The sequence below is a fragment of the Arachis ipaensis genome, chromosome B9, assembly GCF_059453495.1.
Source record: "Arachis ipaensis isolate K30076 ecotype BB chromosome B9, ASM5945349v1, whole genome shotgun sequence".
Lineage (NCBI taxonomy): Eukaryota > Viridiplantae > Streptophyta > Magnoliopsida > Fabales > Fabaceae > Arachis > Arachis ipaensis.
The window spans coordinates 119,074,911-119,099,464 of NC_142444.1; the positions used below are offsets into that span (position 1 = coordinate 119,074,911).

Sequence of the window (24,554 nt, forward strand, 5' to 3'; positions counted from 1 at the left end):
CAATGCACATGGGATAAAATTTAAGTTAATGAGCTTGCAGTACAAAGTGAGAAAAATCTGGGCAAATAGGTTGAGAAGCTTTGAATTACAAAATATGTATGTTAAGGTGAGATCTTAGACTAGTCAAGGATTCACTTATTAGCTCACTTAGCCTTATACATATACCCTTACTTTTACCTTGGCCCCATTACAACCTTGAAAAAGACCTCATGATTTTTGTATGTCTGTATTCTATAATTGTTGATTGGTTAGATGAAGAACAAAGCTATAGAAAGCAAGAATAAAAAGAAGAATAGAGAGATTAACCCAATAAACACTGAGTGACTAGAGAGTAAACACAAAATCCAGTGAGGGTTCAATAGCTCATCACCATATATCTCTGCTTAAATTGTTAATTGTCTTGCAAGTTTGAAAAAAATATTTTTACCCATCTCAATTGTAAAAGTGCCTTAACATTATCTGAGGTTGGCTATGCATATATGATTCCTTGAGAATGTGAATTAATTTAATTACATGTAAGTTCTATATACAAGTGAATAAAAATTAGAATTGCATGACTCATTCAGGTAGTTGCATTTAGGATAGATTGCATTGCATGAGTGAAGAACTGAAGATTGATGGTTTAGAAGTTATAATAAATACTTGTTGTAAGTATAGTTACTAAACCAAGCAATCAACCTTTCTTACAAACGTTTTGGTTGTCACAAGTAACAAACCCCTAAATAAATTGATAACCGAAGTATTCAAACCTTGGGTCGTCTTCTCAAGGAATTGCAGGGAGGTATGTTCTTATTATTGGTTATGAGTCTTGTAAATTGGGGGTTTTGGATCAAGGTAAAAAGTATGTTGAATGACAAGTAAAATAAAATAATAATAACTGTAAAATAAACTCTTGGCAAGGTATAAGAACTGGAAGTCCTATCTTGGTTATTCTTATCAACTGTGATGAGAATTGGATTTTTCTCCCACTTTGTTAACCTCTAACTATGAAGGTAAGTTAAGTGGATGAATTAATTTTTATTCCTCAGATCCAAGTCTTTCCTTGGGAAAAGATAGAGTTATTGGAACTTAAATTAATTCTTGAAGAATTTCAATTTTCAATCAACAACGAGTTTGATAACTCAAGAGTCACCAATTATTTATCCAAGGCCAAAAGGGGAAAGTAAATCTATCGGAATAAAAATGCCTTTAGATGGGAAGCAACAGTAACATAAATTAAAGAGAGCAATCACAAGTCTGAAATACCTCAAAATATATTAAAATAGAAAATCAATCATAAAGAGTCATAAACAAAAGTGAGAAAAGAAGTAAAAAGAACATTGAACCTGGGATTGAGAGTCACTCCTAAAACTAAGAGAAATCCTAAATCCTAATCCTAAGAGAGAGGAGAGAACCTCTCTCTCTAAAAACTACATCTAAATCCTAAAATTGTGAATGTGAAAGCCTTTTTATGAATGGATGCATTTACCCACTTTATAGCCTCTAATCTGTGTTTTCTGGGCCACAAACTGGGTCGGAAACAGCCCAGAATTCGCTGGTTGCGAATTCAAACACGCTAATTTTCGCCACTGCGACGCGTCCGCGTGGACGATGCGTTCGCGTTGCCTAGCGTCAGGGTAACTATGGCATATTATATATCAAATCAAAGCCCCGTACGTTAGCTTTTCAACGCAACTGAAATCGTATCGTTTGGACCTCTATAGATCAAGTTATGGCTGTTTTAGTGCGAAGAGGTCAGGCTGGACAGCTTAGCAATTTCTCCAACTTCTTGTATTCCTTCCACTTTTGCATGCTTCCTTTCCATTCTCTGAGCCATTCCTGCCCTGTAATCTCTGAAATCACTTAACACACATATCAATGCATCTAATGGTAATAAGAGAGGATTAATATTAGTAAATATAAGGGCCAAAGAAGCATATTTTCAATCAAAGCACATAATTAGGAAGGCAAATGTAAAACCATGCAAATAGTATGAATAAGTGGGTAAGGACTTGATAAAAACCACTCAATTGAGCACAAGATAAACCATGAAATAGTGGTTTATCAACCTCCCCACACTTAAACAATAGCATGTCCTCATGCTAAGCTCAAGAGAAACTATAAAGGTGAAGAGGGGTAGTAGAATGTATGAAATGCAACCTATGAATGCAACTACATGCTAAATGCTTTTACTTACTTGGTTAAGAGTAAATAAGTTCTTCAAGACAAAAGTAATTCAAATTCTACTAATTCAAATCATACAATAAAAAGCAAGTAAACTTGTAAGAAGATAGCTCATGAAAGCAGGGAACATAGAATTAAGCACTGAACCCTTACTGGTAGTGTATATCACTCTAACTCTCAAGTGTCTAGGGTTAATCACTCTACTCTTCTCTAGTCATGCTTTCTAAACTTTGTTCTTCATCTAACCAATCAACAAATATTTAGTATATCAATGCAAACATCACGAGGTCTTTTCAGGGTTGTAATGGGGCTAAGGTAAGGGTGAGGATATATGTATGGCCAAGTGAGCTATAATATGAATCTTTGACTAACCTAAGCTCTCACCTAATATACATATACTCTATATAACTCTAGAATCATGCCTAGCTACCCAAAAATCCCACTTTTGTATAATTCCCATACTCATGTACCAAATTTTTTTTTAATTTTTATCACATGTGCATTGATCTTTTATTAAACTTAATATTGGGGTAATTTTGTCCCCTTATTTATATATTTATATTATATATTTTATTTTTCTTTTTCTTTTTTTTTTTTTTTTGGAATCTGAAAAATAAACATAACTTATCAATGCACATGGATTTTTAATTTTTCTGGGCTCACATGAGTAGGTACCCAAATTCCCAATATTTTATCAAAGTAAAAACATAACACATTCCCTTATGAACCCATGTTCCCATAATTTCCCCACACTTAATTGATACACAATCTCTATCTTAAGCTAACCAAAGATTCAATTGGGATATTTAATTATTTTTTTTGCTTAAGGCTAGTGATGTGGTTATAGAACAGAATAAATGGGATAAAAAAGGCTCAAGGTGGCTAACAAGGGTGATGTAAAAGGTAGGCTTATTTAGGATAAGTGAGCTAATAACAAGTAATGGCCTCAATCATATGCAAGCATGTAAATACACTAAATAATGGACATATAGAATGGAACAAAGCAAAGATTGCAATCATAAAGAAGAAAACACACAAGAATAAAAATTTATGGTTAAATAATGTAACCATGTAAATAAACTCAAAGTCTCACAGGTTGTGTGTTCTTTGGCTCAAAAACCATGTTCCACATACAACTTCAAACAAGTTTTAACATAAAAATTTTTCAATTTAAATTAGTGAAAATTTTCAAAGATAGGGTCTTAAAAGAATTTTATTACTTTAACCAAGTAGTAACTAAATGCATAAAATCAAACAAATATGCAAATGCAATAACTAATTTAACAAAGAAAATTTAAACATTGGTGTTGAAATAGAAAGGTACTAACCCATGGAGATCGGTATCGACCTCCCCACACTTAAAGATTGCACCGTCCTCGGTGCATGCTAAGATGTGCAAGTGGACGGGTGGCTTCAACTGATGCTTTTCTCTATAGATTGTGCAGATTGACTTGCCTGTCTCCCCATGTAAACGTCTTTCGGTTCTCTTCCGGGTGGCCATCCTGAAAGAAAAAGGGAAGAAGAGTAACCCAGAAATAAAGATAGGAAAATAAATACAGTATGGGTGGGTTAATGCCAAATAATAAGGGTCTCAATTACATGGTAGCTACAACAAGCAAGTGAGAAAACAATAGAAGCCATGGCATGCCAGTGGTACAAAATGTACAACAATGGGGAAGAGAGTGGGGAAGGAGAGATAATATAAATTCATGTCAATGCAAAAGTAATACAGATATAAAAGATTGGCATTAATTTAAATAATATTACTCAATCAGAATTAAACAAGTCATTAAGCACCAAGAAAATACCAGAAAAGATGTAACAGTTGAATAAGAACATTTGAACACCAATGGTAAAATAATAAATTTAGAAAACAAAAATAAACATATGCACAAAATTAAAATGCAATGAATGAAATATGCAAATAAAATAAGTAAAATAAAATAAATGATAAGAAGAATGAGAAGGGAAAGAAGGGAAGAAGAAGTAAGTAAGAAAGGAGGGAAGAAAAATTAGGATTGGGGGAGAAAATATAAGATATTTGGCAAATTAGGATAAGCTGTGCAGCGCAAGCGACGCGGTCGCGTGGGGCACGCGGTCGCGCGGCTTGCGCTTAAACTGATTGACGCGGTCGCGTCAGTCACGCGGTCGCGTGACCCGTTTTATGCTATTGGTGCGAGGGCAGCCTCGCTCTCGCACAACTCTCTGTTCAAAAATCATTAATTGCCAAATATTGGGTGACGCGATCGCATGCCGAGTGGCCACTTAGTAGGATGTGACGCGGCCGCGTGGGGCACGCGGTCGCGTGAGATGGACTGCGCGTCCAGCGCCAGTCCAGCACCACTCTAGCACAACTTTCGGCTGTGCACCATTATTATGTCGAAATCTTGGTCACGCGGCCGCGTGGGGCACGCGGTCGCGTGGGAGGCCATTATTCCCATATGACGCGGTCGCGTGGGGTGATTTGTGCCATTGGCACGCCTCCAGCCCTGCTCCTGCGTAACTTTCTGTTCATTTTCTTTTCTTCCCATTGCACTGGTGACGCGGACGCGTCAGCGACGCTGCCGCGTCGCGTGCGTACTTTTTTATTTTTTCAATCTGAAAAAAATGCAGAATGCAGTGTTAATATGAATGTGATGCAAAACTCCAGGTTCAATAATATAATAAAATAAAATAAAACTCGAGAACAAATAAAACTAAAAAAATGAAAAAGGAACGATCATAGCATGGTGGGTTGTCTCCCACCTAGCACTTTTAGTTAAAGTCCTTAAGTTGGACATTTGGGGAGTCCTTTGTTATGGTGGCTTGTGCTTGAACTCATCCAGGAATCTCCACCAATGTTTTTGATTCCAATGGCCTCCGGGATCCCAAACAAGGCATGTAAAGCCTTTGAGCAGCTTCAAACAGATTCTTAGGCTCCCGGGGTGTTGGATGTCATAACAGATTCCAGGATCCCAAACCTTGCTTTTGCACCCGTCTTCTTGTTGATCATCATGATTCCATCCGGGTGGTTTAGCCTTAGAATTCTCACTGAAGCGTCCAAACAACTTCCTAGACCCATTCAGTTGAGCTTTACACCAACCCTTGCATTTAAACTTTTGAGTATGCAACCATGTTGAACCTTGCTTGACAACTCCAACCACTAACCATCGTGCTCTTACTCTTAATACCACAAAGAGCTCTAAGTTGATCATCCGTCTCCAGTAGCCCATATTCAAGTGGAATTAGAAAGCTAAGGGATATGAATTTTACCCACTTGAATGTTGTGAAGGTTGATGGCAACTTAGGGGGAGGGGTCTCCAATAACTTTGGCAAGGTGATTCCAAGCTCCACTCCCTTGTGCTCTTTGACAACTTCCACCTCTTTGCAAGCTTCTTCAATTTCAACCTCTTCCTCTTGGTAGCTTTCTTCCAATTCAATCTCTTCTTCATTGCTTACCGAGGGCATGGGAGGCTGTGCTTCTTCTTCTTTAATCTCCATCTCTTGATCGACCTCTTCCAAGTTCTTAATCATGATATGCCTTGGAGGTTGTACACCCTCCTCAGCATCAATTTCAATCGATTTGGAAGGAGGTTCTATAACCTGACTTTCCCATGGAGGTTCAGCATCTCCTAAGTCTGCAACCACTTCTTCTTCTTCGATAATTACAGCTTCCTCCACTTGTTCCAGTACAAAGTCATGCTCCATACTGTCCACTGGAGTTTCTAATATCTCCTTCATGCTACGTTCTTTATTAGATTGCCCACATGAAGCCATGGGAGCACTTTGAGTGTCCGAGCGTCGGGAACCTAATTGACTTATCGCTTGATTTAGTTGATATAGAGTTGCATGAAATCGATCCGCTGCTTCCTTGAGATGATCCCTTGATTCTTCCTTCACTAATTCTTCAACCACTCCTTCGACTTCAAGGGTTTTTACTACCTTCACCTTTAGGGCCTCCTCTAGCTCCTTATGAAGTATGAATTCGCGAAGATGATCCCTTCTCTCTTGTTCCATGTCAATAGCATCATTGAGATCATGTTGCTCTTGGATTGATGGATGTGGGTGCTCTTCCATGGATGGTGGTGATGGGATAGAGAGATCATTCTGTGGTTGACAAGGAAGTGTACTAGAGCTTGAGGGTTGATTGTTGAAGGTATTTGGTGGTCCGATTTGGACGAAGAGAGCTTGTATAGTAGAGTTTAGATCGGCAAGTGCTTTCTCCATGGAGGTTTGGGGGTGGATAGGATGGTTCATGAGAGTAATTGTGTTGGAATGGGGGTGGTTCTATGTATGGTTCATTTGGCTCATAAAGTGGTTGGTGTGGTGGATACGGGTTAGGGTCATATGGAGGTGAATGGTGGAAAGGGGCTTGTGAGTGTGGTGGTTTGAAGTCATGTTGAGGAAAGGGTTCATAGGCATATGGTGGTGGTTGTTGATAGTCCATTGGAGGTGGTTGTCGCCAAGAGAGTTGATCAAATCCTTGTGGCTCCTCCCATCTTTGATTGTTCCAACCTTGATGCCTGTTCTCATTGTAATTTCTTCTTTCTGCAACATAATTGTAACCAGACTCATAGCGATGGGGGTGAGAACTCATGATAGCAAATAAAAATTTAAAAACGAAAATAAAAAAATTGAAATTAAAAGGTTATTGAAATTTAAATTTTGAAATCTGAAATTTGAAATTTAAATATTGAAATTTGATTTTTTAAATAAGATAAGATAAGATTTTGAAAAAGATATGATTTTTTTGAAAAAAATTTAAATTTTGAAATTTGAAATTTTGAAATTTAAATTTAAAATAATTTTAATTTGAATTTTGAAAATTGAAATTTGAAATTTGAAATTTGAGTTTTAAATTTTGAATTTTTGAATTTAATGAGGAAAGAGAAAAACAATAAAATGACACCAAACTGAAAATTTTTAGATCAAAACGAAGAAAACAACTAAGAACAACTTGAAGGTCAAGATGAACGCGAAGAACAACTTGAAGATCAAGATGAACACCAAGAACAAATTTTTTTTGAAAATTTTTTTTAATAACTAAATAAAAACCAATAACCTCTTAATTTACGAAAAATCAAAAATAAAAACAAAAATAAAAACAAATAAACAGGTAAAAGAAAATATTTACAATAACCAATAATAAGGCACACGTTTGCAATTCCCCGGCAATGGCGCCATTTTGAAGAACTGAAGATTGATGGTTTAGAAGTTATAATAAATACTCGTTGTAAGTATAGTTACCAAAACCAAGCAATCAACCTTTCTTACAAACGTTTTGGTTGTCACAAGTAACAAACCCCTAAATAAATTGATAACCGAAGTATTCAAACCTCGGGTCGTCTTCTTAAGGAATTGCAGGGAGGTATGTTCTTATTATTGGTTATGAGTCTTGTAAATTGGGGGTTTTGGATCAAGGTAAAAAGTATGTTGAATGACAAGTAAAATAAAATAATAATAACTGTAAAATAAACTCTTGGCAAGGTATAAGAACTGGAAGTCCTATCCTGGTTATCCTTATCAATTGTGATGAGAATTGGATTTTTCTCCCACTTTGTTAACCTCTAACTATGAAGGTAAGTTAAGTGGATGAATTAATTTTTATTCCTCAGATCCTAGTCTTTCCTTGGGAAAAGTTAGAGTTATTGGAACTTAAATTAATTCTTGAAGAATTCCAATTTTCAGTCAACAACGAGTTTGATAACTCAAGAGTCACCAATTATTTATCCAAGGCCAAAAGGGGAAAAGTAAATCTACCGGAATAAAAATGCCTTCAGATGGCAAGCAACAGTAACATAAATTAAAGAGAACAATCATAAGTCTGAAATACCTCAAAATATATTAAAATAGAAAATCAATCATAAAGAGTCATAAACAAAAGTGAGAAAAGAAATAAAAAGAACATTGAACCTGGGAGTGAGAGTCACTCCTAAAACTAAGAGAAATCCTAAATCCTAATCCTAAGAGAGAGGAGAGAACCTCTCTCTCTAAAAACTACATCTAAATCCTAAAATTGTGAATGTGAAAGCCTTTTTATGAATGGATACATTCTCCCACTTTATAGCCTCTAATTTGTGTTTTCTGGGCGGCAAACTGGGTCGGAAACAGCCCAGAATTCGCTGGTTGCGAATTCAAACACGCTAATTTTCGCCACTGCGAAGCATCCGCGTGGACGACGCGTTCGCGTTGTCTAGCATCAGAGCAACTATGGCATATTATATATCAAATTGAAGCCCCGGACGTTAGCTTTCCAACGCAACTGAAACCGTATCGTTTGGACCTCAGTAGCTCAAGTTATGGCTGTTTTAGTGTGAAGAGGTCAGGCTGGACAGCTTAGCAATTTCTTCAACTTCTTGTATTCCTTCCACTTTTGCATGCTTCCTTTCCATTCTCTGAGCCATTCTTGCCCTGTAATCTCTGAAATCACTTAACACACATATCAAGGCATCTAATGGTAATAAGAGAGGATTAATATTAGTAAATATAAGGGCCAAAGAAGCATGTTTTCAATCAAAGCACATAATTAGGAAGGCAAATGTAAAACCATGCAAATAGTATGAGTAAGTGGGTAAGGACTTGATAAAAACCACTCAATTGAGCACAAGATAAACCATGAAATAGTGGTTTATCAATGAGATTCCACCACTTTAACCTTACCTTACTCTTTATCTTGGATTTAGCATGAGGACATGCTATTGTTTAAGTGTGGGGAGGTTGATAAACCCATATTTTATGATATATAATGTGCTCAATTCAAGAGATTTATTCAATCCTTCACCCACTTATTCATATAAATTGCATGGTTTTACTTTCCCTTCCTTATTATGTGATATATGTGAAATACATGTTTCCTATGTTTTAAAAATAATTATTTTAATTACCCTTTATTACCATTCGATGCCGTGATTTGTGTGTTAAGTAGTTTTAGATCTCCTAAGGCAGGAATGACTTAAAGGATGGAAAGGAAACATACAAAAATGGAAGGAAAGCACAAAATAGAGTTTTTGAGAAAACTGGCAGCGACGCGAACGCATGAACGACGCGGCCGCATGACCAGTGCGAAAAGGCAGTGACGCGGACGCGTGACCGAAGCGAACACGTGATAAGGAAAACTCCAGATGACGCGACCGCGTGATCCACGTGGATGCGTGATAGAGGCCACGCACCAGAAATTACAGAAAATGCTTCCAGCGATTTCTGAAGCCCTTTTTGGCCCAAATCCAAGTCCAGGAAGCCCAGATTAGAGGTTATGAAATGGGGGAATGCATCCATTGAGAGAGATCGGCAATTATTCACTTCTGATAGTTTAGATGTAGTTTTTAGAGGGAGAGGTTCTCTCCTCTCTCTCTTAGGTTTTAGGATTAGGATTTCTATTTATTATTTCAAGTTAATACCCCAGCTCTTTATCAGGTTCAATGTTCCCTTTTTAATTACTTTGATAATTTAATTTATGAATTCTTCCATGTTACACATGATTCTCTTGATTAATGTTATTTGAGGTATTTCAGTTTATGATTGCTTTCTTTTATTCATGGTACTGTTGCTTCCAATATGAAGACATTTTTATTCAAGTAAGTTTATTTTTTCCCTTTTGGCTTGGGTTGATTAATTGGTAACTCTTGAGTTATCAAACTCAAATGTGATTGATAATTGTTGTCTTTGCTAATTGAATTGAACCTCAATAACTCCAGTCCTTTCTTAGGAATTAACTAGGGCCCGAGGATCTAACTAATTAGTCACTTGACTTTCCTTTGCTTTAGTAAAGGTTAACTAAGTGGGATTAAAACTCAATTCTCATCACCATTGATAAGGATAACTAGGATAGGACTTCCAAATCCTCATACCTTGCCAAAAGTTTATTTTACAGTTATTTATTTATTTTATTTGACATTTAATTTACTTGTTCTTTATCTTCAAAATCCCAATTTACAAAAATCATAACCAATAATAAGAACACACCTCCCTGCAGTTTCTTGAGAAGACGACCCGAGGTTTAAATACTTCGGTTATCAATTTATTTAGGGGTTTGTTACTTGTGACAACCAAAACGTTTGTAAGAAAGGTTGATTGTTCGGTTTAGAAACTATACTTGCAACGAGGATTTATTCTGAATTCTAAACTGGCAATCTTCCTCTCTTTCATAATGCCATAAAAAAATTTAGATTACATGGACTTAAATCTAACTTAGCACATTGGTGCACGAAATTACGATCATCAACAATGGCGCCAAAAGACTTGGTGCTCTCAAACGTGAATCACACTTTGTCACAACTTCGCACAACTAACCAGCAAGGGCACTGGGTCGTCCAAGTAATAAACCTTACGTGAGTAAGGGTCGATCCCACGGAGATTGTCGGCTTGAAGCAAGCTATGTTCACCTTGTAAATCTCAGTCAGGCGGATTCAAATGGTTATAGAGAATTGATAATTAAAACATAATTAAAATATAAACTAGGATAGAGATACTTATGTAATTCATTGGTGAGAATTTCAGATAAGCGTATAGAGATGCTTTCGTTCCTCTTGAACCTCTGCTTTCCTGCTGTCTTCATCCAATCATTCCTACTCCTTTCCATGGCAAGCTGTATGTTGGGCATCACCGTTGTCAATGGCTACATCTCGTCCTCTCTGTGAAAATGGTCCAATGCGCTGTCACTGCATGGCTAATCATCTGTTTGTTCTCGATCATACTGGAATAGGATTTACTATCCTTTTGCGTCTGTCACTACGTCCAGCACTCGCGAGTTTGAAGCTCGTCACAGCCATCCCTTCCCGGATCCTACTCAAAATACCACAGACAAGGTTTAGACTTTCCGGATCTCAGCAATGGCCGTCTATGGGTTCTAACTTATACCACGAAGACTCTAATATCTCGGACTCGGTCCCCTGTATTAGATATCTAAGAGATACTCATTCTATCTCATCTTCATGTAGAACGAAAGTGGTTGTCAGGCACGTTTTCATAAGTGAGAATAGTGATGAGCGTCATATAATCATCACATTCATCATGTTCTTGGGTGCGAATGAATATCTTAGAATAGGAATAAGCTTGAATTGAATAGAAAAATAATAGTACTTTGCATTAACACTCGAGGAACAGCAAAGCTCCACACCTTAATCTATGGTGTGTAGAAACTGTACCGTTGAGAATACATAAGAACAAGGTCTAGGCATGGCCGAGAGGCCAGCCTCCATGATCTAGAACTAAATGTCCAAAGATGTTCCAAAAGATCTAAATATAATAGTAAAAAGTCCTATTTATGCTAAACTAGTTACTAGGGTTACAGAGATAAGTAAATGATGTAGAAATCCACTTTCGGGGCCCACTTGGTGTGTGCTTGGGTTGAGCATTGAAGCTTTCACGTGGAGAGGTCTTTCTTGGAGTTAAACGCCAGTTTATAACCTGTTTCTGGCGTTTAACTCCACTTTGCAACCTGTTTCTGGCGTTTGACTCCAGAATAGGGCAGAGAGCTGGCGTTGAACGCCAGTTTGCGTCGTCTAAACTCGGGCAAAGTATGAACTATTATATTTCTGGAAAGCTCTGGATGTCCACTTTCTAACGCAATTAAGAGCGCGTCATTTGGAGTTCTGTAGCTCCAGAAAATTGACTTTGAGTGTAGGGAGGTCAGAATCCAACAACATCTACAGTCCTTCTTCAACCTTTGAATCTGATTTTTACTCAAGTCCCTCAATTTCAGCCAGAAAATACCTGAAATCACAGAAAAACACACAAACTCATAGTAAAGTCCAGAAATGTGATTTTTATTTAAAAACTAATAAAAAATATACTGAAAACTAATTAAATCATACTAAAAACTATGTAAAAACAATGCCAAAAAGTGTATAAATTATCCGCTCATCACACATTCAACATATTTTCCATTTTTTTAGTAACACCTACCCACCAACATTACAAACTACAACAATTTTATGACTCACCAACCACATACATGCATATATTACATAAAGACACCTTATATTACTAAGTATCTATATCCTTTATATATATATCATTTGATTCATGAACTCCATAATTCTCCACCTACTAGCTTTATTTAAAGAAATCTACTCCCATGGTCGGAACTATTTATCCTCCTTGTATACCACTTTCATATGTTGAAAAATATAGATTTTATTCTTTGTTTTGTTTCTCAAAAATAGTAATTCCCAGCTAACGTCATTTTTTCCTTCAATCCATTTAATAATATTTTTATAATTAATTATCATTTGCTATGGCACCAACTTTTTCTAACAAAAATTGAATTGCATCTTTTCATTTTTGGAGTATAACCTCTTCAGTCATGTTTGCTCTTGTAACATCATCCCTAAAGTGCTTTATCTCCCTAATTAATAGTCAAATAACCTTCAACTACAAAACAATTTAAACTCTATTGTGTCTGTTTATACTCTTAGTTGTTTTAAGTTTTACGAGACTTTAATCGATAAAATTCATAGAATTGTCCTATAGTTTTTGTGGGGTCAAGAGAGAATGAAAAAAAAGAATGCAATGGGTTAATTGAGAGATAATTAGCACACCAAAAGTTTAAGGTGAATTGAACTTTGATTTAAAAGTGTTTAATATGACCCTCTTTAAAAAATAGAACTAGAGATTGTAAATTAAGTAGCACTCACTTTCTTTGAAGTATACCAAAGTAAGTATTTTAGGTATTGTACATTCCTAAAGGCTGACATTGGAATAGGAGATTGGAGGAGTTTGCTAGAAGGTAAGAAAACAATCAAGTCAAGTCAAAACATATAAGACTCTTGGATCAAATGGCATGGATTGTGTGTGTAAGGCCCAAATGAAGGTGAAAAGTAATTAATAATGGCATCCAGAAACGAGAAATTAAAGAAGGTAAAACTACTTTATGAGATATTCATTAAGCTTATTTGAATGGCATTACTTAGCATTCTAAATTCAATAACCTATTGACTATTGTAGCTCAAATTTGGAACAAGCAAATGATCAAACAGTTGGATTAAAAAAATTTTAATTTGTATAGTATCTATTCTCAAGCAATCTGATAACAACCCAAATTCAAATCCAAAGCATGAATCGAGGAAAAAAGAATAAGAATCTAAAGTAGAAAAATCAACAAGTTTTGAAGTAATGCACAAACCAAATAGAGTCCATACTCTGATTTTTTCTTCAGAACACCAACTATAACATAGTATAATTTCTCAAATGATAAAATATTCTAAAGAGTTGAAGTCATAATTCAGAAACAACTATATGAGATATTCATTAAGCTTATTTGAATGGCATTACTTAGCATTCTAAATTTAATAACCTATTGACTATTGTAGCTCAAATCAGGAACAAGCAAATGATCAAACAGTTGGAATAAAAAAAATTAAATTTGTATAGTATATATACTAATTAAATCTGACCACAGCCCAAAATTTAAATCCAAACCATGAATCTCGCAAGAAAAAAAAGAAGAATTCAAATTAGAAAAAACCAACAAGTTTTGAAACCAACTTGGATGCATCTAATCACTTCCTGGGAAGTCAACAATGCATGTTAAAAAATTCTAAACTCAATCCACCAAATTATTCAAGAAATGGTAATTGTAGATATGGATGCAAGTTAGATTCAGAATTCAATTATGTAATCTACACAATTCGCATGATTAAATTTTTTAGAGAAACTCTATTTCACTCTCTGCTTTTTAACTGCTTCAGCTCATTAATTTACTTCAGCATAAAACATCTACATTCAAATATTCCATTAGAAAAAACATATAATAAAAAAAACACAAAATTGGCCACCAGATGTCTGAATAAGTTCATTTGATCAAGAAAAAAAAAACAACAAAGTCAGATGAATTTTCAAAGTAACAGCAACCCCAATCAGCAAGTAAAATAAATAAAAGGATACAAATTTAAGTTTTAATCATTTTTCAAGCCGTTAAATGATCCAAAAATGAAATGGACAATAAAGTTGATCACAGAAAAGTATGAACTGAATCAAAATGTAGCTGAAAAAATCGCAAGCTAAGACAATAGAAGAACAGACCTAGGGTTTGTGGTGAACGAACGTACAAGAATGAGTTCTCCTACGCCATAGTTCATCAATTCATGAGTTCACAGATTATTGTACCAAACCCCTAAATTGAAACCCTAAAATTGGAACTCTACTCTCTCAAATTTCAGAAACCAAATGAAGTTGGATGCATACCTTCTCGACGATGGTGACCGAATGAAGAGAGCAGTGTCGTCCTGATGTGAGCGCATAGAGAAGAGAAGCGCCGGGATGGTGAAGACGAGTGACGGCGTCGTGAATGGTGAAGATGAGTGAGTGCAGAGTCTTCCTGGAGTGGTGAAGCCGTGAGTGGTGATGGCGGAGTCTTCCTGGAGTGGTGAGTGCAGAGTCTTCTCTGTTTTAGGGCGATGAGGGGCGCGAAGAAGAAGGGAAAAGTAGCTAACAAGGGTGAGGGTTACGCGTTCGTTTCATCTGATTTGGCTGTATGTGTTTAATTTGTATATTATTTTTTTTGATGGGGTTTAATTTGTATATTATTATTTGCTGTAAAGTGAAAAAAAATTTACTAAGTGTTGGACATTTGACCTAAGATACATTAGACAACATTTTTAAAGCGCACCTGAAACCTGACAAATAAGTTACTGATGAGCGGATAATTTATACGCTTTTTGGCATTGTTTTTACATAGTTTTCAATATAATTTAGTTAGTTTTTAGTATATTTTTATTAGTTTTTAATTAAAATTTACATTTCTGGACTTTACTATGAGTTTGTGTATTTTTCTGTGATTTCAGGTATTTTCTGGCTGAAATTGAGGGACATGAGCAAAAATCAGATTCAGAGGTTGAAGAAGGACTGCAGATGCTGTTGGATTCTGACCTCCCTGCACTCAAAGTGGATTTTCTGGAGCTACAGAACTCCAAATGATACGATCTTAATTGCTTTAGAAAGTAGACATCCAGAGCTTTCCAGAAATATATATTAGTCCATACTTTGATTAAGGATAGATGACGTAAACTGGCGTTAAACGCCAGTTCCATGCTGCATTCTGGAGTCAAACGCCAGAAACAAGTTGCAAAGTGGAGTTAAACGCCAGAAACAGGTTACAAATTAGCGTTCAACTCCAAGAAAGACCTCTACACGTGTAAAGCTCAATGCTCAGCCCAAGCACACACCAAGTGGGCCCCGGAAGTGGATTTCTGCATCATTTACTCGTTTCTGTAAACCCTAGTAACTAGTTTAGTATAAATAGGACTTTTTACTATCTTCGGATCAGATCTTTGATTAGTTTTATGCTATCTTAGACTTTTGTGAGGGCTGGCCATTCGGCCATGCCTGAACATTTATCACTTGTGTATTTTCAACGATAGAGTTTCTACACACCATAGATTAAGGTGTGGAGCTCTGCTGTTCCTCAAAGATTAATGCAAAGTACTACTGTTTTTCTATTCAATTCAACTTATTCCGCTTCTAAGATATTCATTCGAACTTCAATATGATGGATGTGATGATCATGGCAGTCATAATCATTCTCAACTTATGAACGCGTGCCTGACAACCACTTCCGTTCTACCTCAGATTGAATGGATATCTCTTGGATATTTAATACAGGGGACAGAGTTCGAGTTATTAGTGTCTTCGTGGTATAAGCTAGAACCCATGGACGGCCATTCTTGAGAATTCGGAAAGTCTAAACCTTGTCTGTGGTATTCCGAGTAGGATTCAGGGATTGAATGACTGTGACGAGCTTCAAACTCGCGAGTGCTGGGTGTAGTTGATGAGCGGATATTTTATACGCTTTTTGGGGTTAATTTCATATAGTTTTGAGTATGTTTTAGTTAGTTTCTAGTTTATTTCCAGTAGTTTTTAGGAAAAATTCATATTTCTGGACTTTACTATGAGTTGTGTGTTTTTCTGTAATTTCAGGTATTTTTCTGGCTGAAATTGAAGGAGCTGAGCAAAAATTTGATTCAGGCTGAAAAAGAACTGCTGATGCTGTTGGATTCTGACCTCCCTGCACTCAAAGTGGATTTTCTGGAGCTACAGAACTCGAAATGGCATGCTTTCAATTGCGTTGGAAAGTAGACATCCAGGGCTTTCCAGAAATATATAATAGTCCATACTTTGCACAAGGATAGACGACGTAAACTGGCGTTCAACGCCAACTCTCTACCCAATTCTGGCGTCCAGCGCCAGAAAAGGATCAAAAGCTGGAGTTGAACGCCCAAACTGGCATAAAAACTGGCGTTCAACTCCACAAATGGCCTCTGCACGTGAATTGCTTAAGTCTCAGCCCAGCACACACCAAGTGGGCCCCAGAAGTGGATCTCTGCATCATCCATCATAGTCTACTCATATTTTGTAACCCTAGGCTACTAGTTTAGTATAAAAACAACTTTTAGAGACTTATTTTGTATCTCTCATGACATTTTAGATCTAAACTTTGTATTCTCTGACGGCATGAGTCTCTAAACCCCATTGTTGGGGGTGAGGAGCTCTGCTGTGTCTCGATGAATTAATGCAAGTATTTCTGTTTTCCATTCAAACACGCTTGTTCCTATCTAAGATGTTCATTCGCGCTTAACTGTGATGGAGGTGATGATCTGTGACACTCATCACCTTCCTCAAATCATGAACGTGTGCCTGACAACCACCTCCGTTCTATATACGATTGAATGAGGATCTCTTAGATTCCTTAATCAGAATCTCCGTGGTATAAGCTAGAACTGATGGCGGCATTCATGAGAATCCGGAAAGTCTAAACCTTGTCTGTGGTATTCCGAGTAGGATTCAAGGATTGAATGACTGTGACGAGCTTCAAACTCCTGAAGGCTGGGCGTTAGTGACAGACGCAAAAGGATAGTAAATCCTATTCCAACCGGATCGAGAACCAACCGGTGATTAGCCGTGCTGTGACAGAGCGCGTGAGCGTAGTTTTCACTGGAAGGATGGAAGGTAGCCATTGACAACGGTGATCCACCAACACACAGCTTGCCATAGGAGGACGTGCGTGCGTGAACAAGAAGACAGAGGAAAGCAGAGATTCAGAAGATGGTGCACGAAATTGTGATGTCCAGGCTCGAACAATCCCTGGTAATGGCTCCAAAGCTTGGTGCTTTGATCTTAATTCATAATTGTCACAACTTCGATACAACTAACCAGCAAGTGCACTGGGTCGTCCAAGTAATACCTTACGTGAGTAAGGGTCGAATCCCACGGAGATTGTTGGTATGAAGCAAGCTATGGTCACCTTGTAAATCTCAGTCAGGCGGATATAAAGTGATAATGTTGTTTTCGAATATTATATAATAAAATAGGGATAGAGATACTTATGTAAATCATTGGTAGGAATTTCAGATAAGCGAATGGAGATGCTTTTCGTTCCTCTGAACCTCTGCTTTCCTGCTATCTTCATCCACTCAGTCTTACTCCTTTCCATGGCTGGCCTTTATGCAAGGGCATCACCGTTGTCAGTGGCTACATCCCCTCCTCTCAGTGAATAATATGCTCACGCACCCTGTCACGGTACGGCTATTCATCTGTCGGTTCTCGATCATGCTGGAATAGGATTCACCCTCCTTTTGCGTCTGTCACTAACGCCCAGCACTCGCGAGTTTGAAGTTCGTCACAGTCATTCAATCATTGAATCCTACTCAGAATACCACAGACAAGGTTTAGACCTTCCCGATTCTCTTGAATGCCGCCATCATTCTAGCTTACGCCACGAAAATTCCTGTTAGGAGATCTAAGAGATATTCATTCTAGCTTAATTCATGTAGAACAGAAGTGTTTATCAGGCACGCGTTCATAGGGGAGATGGATGATGAGCGTCACACATAATCATCACCTTCATCACGTTCTTGGGTGCGAATGGATATCTTAGAAGCGAAATAAGAAGAATTGAATAGAAAACAGTAGTACTTTGCATTAATCTTTGAGGAACAGCAGAGCTCCACACCTTAATCTATAGAGTGTAGAAACTCTACCGTATGAAAATACATAAGTGAAGGTCCAGGCATGGCCGAGATGGCCAGCCCCCTAAACGAGATCACAGGATCAGAATACAATCCAGGATGATCAAAAGATGGTCAAAAAGACCTCTAATACAATAGTAAGAGGTCTTATTTATAATAAACTAGTCACTAGGGTTTACATGAGTAAGTAATTGATGAATAAATCCACTTCCGGGGCCCACTTGGTGTGTATTTGGGCTGAGCTTAAGTGTAGCATGTGCAGAGGCCATTTGTGGAGTTGAACGCCAGTTTCTGTGCCAGTTTGGGCGTTCAACTCTGGTTTTGGATCCTTTTCTGGCGCTGGACGCCAGATTTGGGCAGAAGGCTGGCGTTGAACGCCAGTTTATGTCATCTATTCTTGGCCAAAGTATGGACTATTATATATTGCTGGAAAGCCCTGGATGTCTACTTTCCAACGCAAATGGAAGCGCGCCATTTCGAGTTCTGTAGCTCCAGAAAATCCACTTTGAGTGCAGGGAGGTCAGAATCCAACAGCATCAGCAGTCCTTTTTCAACCTCTGAATCTGATTTCTGCTCAAGTCCCTCAATTTCAGCCAGAAAATAACTGAAATCACAGAAAAACACACAAACTCATAGTAAAGTCCAGAAATGTGAATTTAACATAAAAACTAATGAAAACATCCCTAAAAGTAACTAGATTCTACTAAAAACATACTAAAAACAATGCCAAAAAGCGTATAAATTATCTGCTCATCACAACACCAAACTTAAATTGTTGCTTGTCCCCAAGCAACTGAAAATCAAATAGGATAAAAAGAAGAGAATATACTATAAATTCCAAACTATCAATGAAACATAGTTTCAATCATATGAGCGGGACTTATAGCTTTTTGCCTCTTGAATAGTTTTGGCATCTCATTTTATCCATTGAAGTTTAGAATGATTGGAATCTATAGGAACTTCAGATTTCGAATAGTTTTATTGACTCTCCTAGTTCAGTATGATGATTCTTGAACACAGCTTCTTTATGAGTCTTGGCCGTGGCCCTAAGCACTTTGTTTTCCAGTATTACCACCGGATACATAAATGCCACAGACACATAATTGGGTGAACCTTTTCAGATTGTGACTCAGCTTTGCTAAAGTCCCCAATTGGAGGTGTCCAGGGTTCTTAAGCACACTCTTTTTTTTTTGCTTTGGACCTTGACTTTAACCGCTCAGTCTCAAGTTTTCACTTGACACCTACACGCCACAAGCACATGGTTAGGGACAGCTTGGTTTTGCCGCTTAGGCCAGGATTTTATTCCTTTAGGCCCTCCTATCCACTGATGCTCAAAGCCTTGGGATCCTTTTTATTTGCCCTTTCCTTTTAGTTTTAAGGGTTATTGGCTTTTTCTGCTTGCTTTTTCTTTTTCTTTCTCTTTTTTTTTTCGCCTATTTTTTTTTCTGCAAGCTTTGTTCTTTGCTGCTTTTTCTTGCTTCAAGAATCATTTTTATGATTTTTCAGATTATCAAATAACATGTCTCCTAGTCATCATTCTTTCAAGAGCCAACATATTTAACATTCTTAAACAACAACTTCAAAAGACATATGCACTGTTCAAGCATACATTCAGAAAACAAGAAGCATTGTCACCACATCAATATAATTAAGCTAAGTTCAAGGATAAATTCGAAACTCATGTACTTCTTGTTCTTTTGAATTAAAACAATTTTTTATTTAAGAGAGGTGATGGATTCATAGGACATTTATAACTTTAAGACAAAGTTACTAACTACTAATGATCATGTAATGAAGGCACAAACATAGATAAGCACATAACATAGAAAACAAAAAACAGAAGAAAGAAGAACAAGGAATGAATCCACCTTAGTGATGGTGGCGTTTCCTTCTTGAGGAACCAATGATGTCCTTGAGCTCTTCTATGTCTCTTCCTTGTCTTTGTTGCTCCTCCCTCATTGCTTTTTGATCTTCTCTTATTTCATGAAGCATGATGGAGTGCTCTTGATGTTCCACCCTTAGTTGTCCCATATTGGAACTCAATTCTTCTAGGGAGGTGTTGATTTGCTCCCAATAATTTTGTGGAGGAAAGTGCATTTGTGGCATCTCCGGGATCTCATGGTGATGAGCTTCATGTGCCTCTTGAGCTCCATGAGTTGGCTCTCTTGCTTGCTCCATCTTTTTCTTAGTGATGGGCTTTTCCTCTTTGATGAGGATATCTCCCTCTATGTCAATCCCAGCCGAATTGCATAGGTGGCAAATGAGGTGAGGAAAGGCTAACCTTGCCATGGTGGAGGACTTGTCAGCCACCTTGTAGAGTTCTTGAGGTATAATCTCATGAACTTCCACCTCTTCTCCAATCATGATGCTATGGATCATGATGGCCCGGTCTATAGTAACTTCAGACCGGTTGCTAGTGGGAATGATTGAGCATTGAATAAACTCCAACCATCCTCTAGCTATAGGCTTGAGGTCCAATCTTCTTAGTTGAACCGGCTTGCCTTTGGAGTCAATCTTCCATTGAGCTCCTTCTACACATATGTCCATAAGGACTTGGTCCAACCTTTGATCAAAGTTGACTCTCCTTGTGTAGGGGCGTGCGTTCTCTTCCATGTATGGCAAGTTGAACGCCAACCTCACATTCTCCGGACTAAAATCTAAGTATTTCCCCCGAACCATTGTAACATAGTTCTTTGGATCCGGGTTCTTACTTTGATCATGGTTCTTGGTGATCCATGCATTGGCATAGAACTCTTGAACCATTAGGATGCCGACTTGTTGGATGGGATTTGTTAGAACTTCCCAACCTCTTCTTTGAATTTCATGTCGGATCTCCGGATACTCATTTCTTTTGAGTTTAAAAGGGACCTCAGGGATCACCTTTTTCTTGGCCACAACATCATAGAAGTGGTCTTGATGGGCTTTGGAGATGAACCTTTCCATCTCCCATGACTCGGATGTGGAAGCTTTTATCTCCCCTTTCCCTCTTCTAGAGGATTCTCCGGTCTTAGGTTCCATCAATGGTAATGGAAAAACAAAAAAGCTATGCTTTTACCACACCAAACTTAGAATATTGCTCGCCCTCGAGCAATAAACAAAAGAGTAGAAGAAGAAGAAGAAGAAATATGGAGAGGGAGAGGGAGATGTGGTTTCGGCTAGGGAGAGTGTAGAGGGGTGTGTTGTGTGAATTTGGTGAAGAATGGAGGTCTTTATATAGGGAATGGAGGGGGGGTTGAGGTTCGGCCATATGGGTGGGTTTGGGTGGGAAATTGGTTTTGAATTTTGAAGGTAGGTAGAGTTTATGAGGTAGGTTTATTGGGAAGAGTGGGTGGATGTGAGTGGTGAAGGTTTAGTGGGGAAGAGAGATTGAGGTGATTGGTGAGGGGTTTTTAGGGAAGAGTGTTTATGGGGTTGTGTGAAAGAGAGTGGTGAGAAGAAGTGAGTGGAGGTAGGTGGGGATCCTGTGGGGTCCACAGATCCTGAGTGGATCCTGTGGGGTCCACAGATCCTGAGGTGTTCAAGGATTTACATCCCTGCACCCATTAGGCATGTAAAAATGCCTTTGTATCCAACTCTGGGCGTTCAGCGCCAGGTTGGTGGCCATTTTGGGCGTTCAACGCCCATCTGTGTGCCATTTCTGGCGTTGAACGCCAGAACCATGCCTGTTCTGGCGTTCAGCGCCCAGAAGCTGCCCATTTTGGGCGTTCAGCGCCAGAACCATGCTATGTTCTGGCGCTGAACACCAGACAGATGCTCCTCCAGGGTGTGATTTTTCTTCTGCTGTTTTTGATTCCGTTTTCAATTTTTATATTTATTTTGTGACTCCACATGATCATGAACCTAAGAAAACATGAAAAACAATAAAAATAAGAATTAGATAAACATTGGGTTGCCTCCCAACAAGCGCTTCTTTAATGTCAATAGCTTGACAGTGGGCTCTCATGGAGCCTCACAGATGTGCAGAGCTTTGTTGAGACTCTCCAACACCAAACTTAGAGTTTGGATATGGGAGTTCAACACCAAACTTAGAGTTTGGTTGTGGCCTCCCAACACCAAACTTAGAGTTTGACTGTGGGGGCTCTGGTTGACTCTGCTTTGAGAGAAGCTTTTCAAGCTTCCTCTTCATGGTTGCAGAGGGAGATCCTTGAGTTTTGAATACAAGGGAGTTCTCATTCCATTGAAGGACTATTTCACCTCTGTCAACATCAATCACAGCTCTTGCTGTGGCCAGGAAAGGTCTTCCTAGGATGATGGATTCATCCTCTTCCTTTCCAGTATCCAGGACTATGAAATCAGTAGGTATGTAAAGGCCCTCAACCTTTACTAATACGTCCTCTACTTGTCCATATGCCTGTTTTCTTGAGCTGTCTGCCATCTCTAATGAGATTTTAGCAGCTTGCACCCCATAGATTCCCAGTTTCTCTATTACAGAGAGGGGCATGAGGTTTATTCCTGAACCAAGGTCACACAGAGCCTTAAAGATCATGGTGCCTATGGTACAGGGTATTATGAACTTTCCAGGATCCTGTCTCTTCTGAGGCAATGTCAGTTGATCCAGATCACTTAGTTCATTGATGAACAAGGGAGGTTCAACTTCCCAAGCATCAATGCCAAATAATTTGGCATTCAGCTTCATGATTGCACCAAGAAACTTGGCAGTTTGCTCTTCAGTGACATCCTCATTCTCTTCAGAAGAGGAATACTCATCAGAGCTCATGAAGGGCATAAGGAGGTTCAATGGGATCTCTATAGTCTCTAGATGAGCCTCAGAGTCCTTTGATTCCCCAGAGGGAAGCTCCTTATTGATCACTGGACGTCCCAGGAGGTCTTCCTCCTTGGGATTCACGTCCTCTCCTCTCCTCACAGGTTCGGCCATGGCACTTATGTCAATGGCCTTGCACTCTCCTTTTGGGTTCTCTTCTGTATTGCTTGGGAGAGTACTAGGAGGGATTTCAGTGATCCTTTTACTCAGCTGACCCACTTGTGCTTCCAGATTTCTAATGGAAGATCTTGTTTCATTCATGAAACTTACAGTGGCCTTGGATAGATCAGAGACTAGATTTGCTAAATTAGAAGCATTTTGTTCAGAGTTCTCTGTCTGTTGCTGAGTTGATGATGGAAAAGGCTTGCTATTGCTAAACCTGTTTCTTCCACCATTATTAAAGCCTTGTTTAGGCCTTTGATCCTTCCATGAGAAATTTGGATGATTTTTCCATGTTGAGTTATAGGTGTTTCCATAAGGTTCACCTAAGTAGTTCACCTCTGCTATTGCAGGGTTCTCAGGATCATAGGCTTCTTCTTCAGAAGATGCCTCTTGAGTACTGTTGGATGCAGCTTGCATTCCATGCAGACTCTGAGAAATCATATTGACTTGCTGAGTCAATATTTTGTTCTGAGCCAGTATGGCATTCAGAGTATCAACTTCAAGAACTCCCTTCTTCATAGGCGTCCCATTGCTTACAGGATTCCTTTCAGAAGTGTACATGAACTGGTTATTAGCAACCATGTCAATGAGTTCTTGAGCTTCTGCAGGCGTTTTCTTTAGGTGAATGGATCCACCTGCAGAGGTGTCCAGTGACATCTTTGATAGCTCAGATAAACCATAATAGAATATATCCAGGATGGTCCATTCTGAGAGCATGTCAGAAGGACACTTTTTGGTCAACTGTTTGTATCTTTCCCAAGCTTCATAGAGGGATTCACCTTCTTTCTGTCTGAAGGTTTGAACATCAGCTCTAAGCTTGCTCAGCTTTTGAGGAGGAAAATACTTGGCTAAGAAAGCCGTGACCAGCTTATCCCAAGAGTTCAGGCTGTCTTTGGGTTGAGAATCCAACCATAATCTAGCTCTGTCTCTTACAGCAAAAGGGAAAAGCATGAGCCTGTAGACTTCAGGATCTACTCCATTAGTCTTAACAGTATCACATATCTGCAAGAATTCAGTCAAGAACTGAAAAGGATCTTCAGATGGAAGTCCATGAAACTTGCAGTTCTGCTGCATCAGAGAAACTAATTGAGGTTTCAGCTCAAAGTTGTTTGCTCCAATGGCAGGAATGGAGATGCTTCTTCCATGTAAATTGGAATTAGGTGCAGTAAAGTCACCAAGCATCTTCCTTACATTATTATTATTTTCGGCTTCCATCTCCTCTGCCTGTTCGAAAATTTCTGAAAGGTTATCTCTGGATTGTTGTATTTTAGCTTCTCTTAATTTTCTCTTCAGAGTCCTTTCAGGTTCTGGATCTGCTTCCACAAGAATGCTCTTATCTTTGCTCCTGCTCATATGACAAAGAAGAAGGCACAGAAAAATAATAATAATAATAATAGAGATCCTTTATACCACAGTATAGGGATCCCTTTGTGAGTGGAAGAAAAGAGGGGGAGACAAAGAATGTGATGTAAAGAAAGAAACACAACTGTACGGATGGAAGAGATGTGAGATGAGATGTTAGGATA

The 24,554-nt window shown here is 38.3% G+C and overlaps 1 non-coding gene across 1 annotated transcript; it reads left to right on the forward strand.

The window, feature by feature from the left end:
- The first annotated feature begins 23,743 nt into the window (after nt 1–23,743).
- LOC148546095 (small nucleolar RNA R71) lies at nt 23,744–23,847 on the forward strand. Its single transcript, XR_015901070.1, has one exon. It is a non-coding gene; the product is annotated as a small nucleolar RNA R71 (small nucleolar RNA).
- Nucleotides 23,848–24,554: the final 707 nt, after the last annotated feature.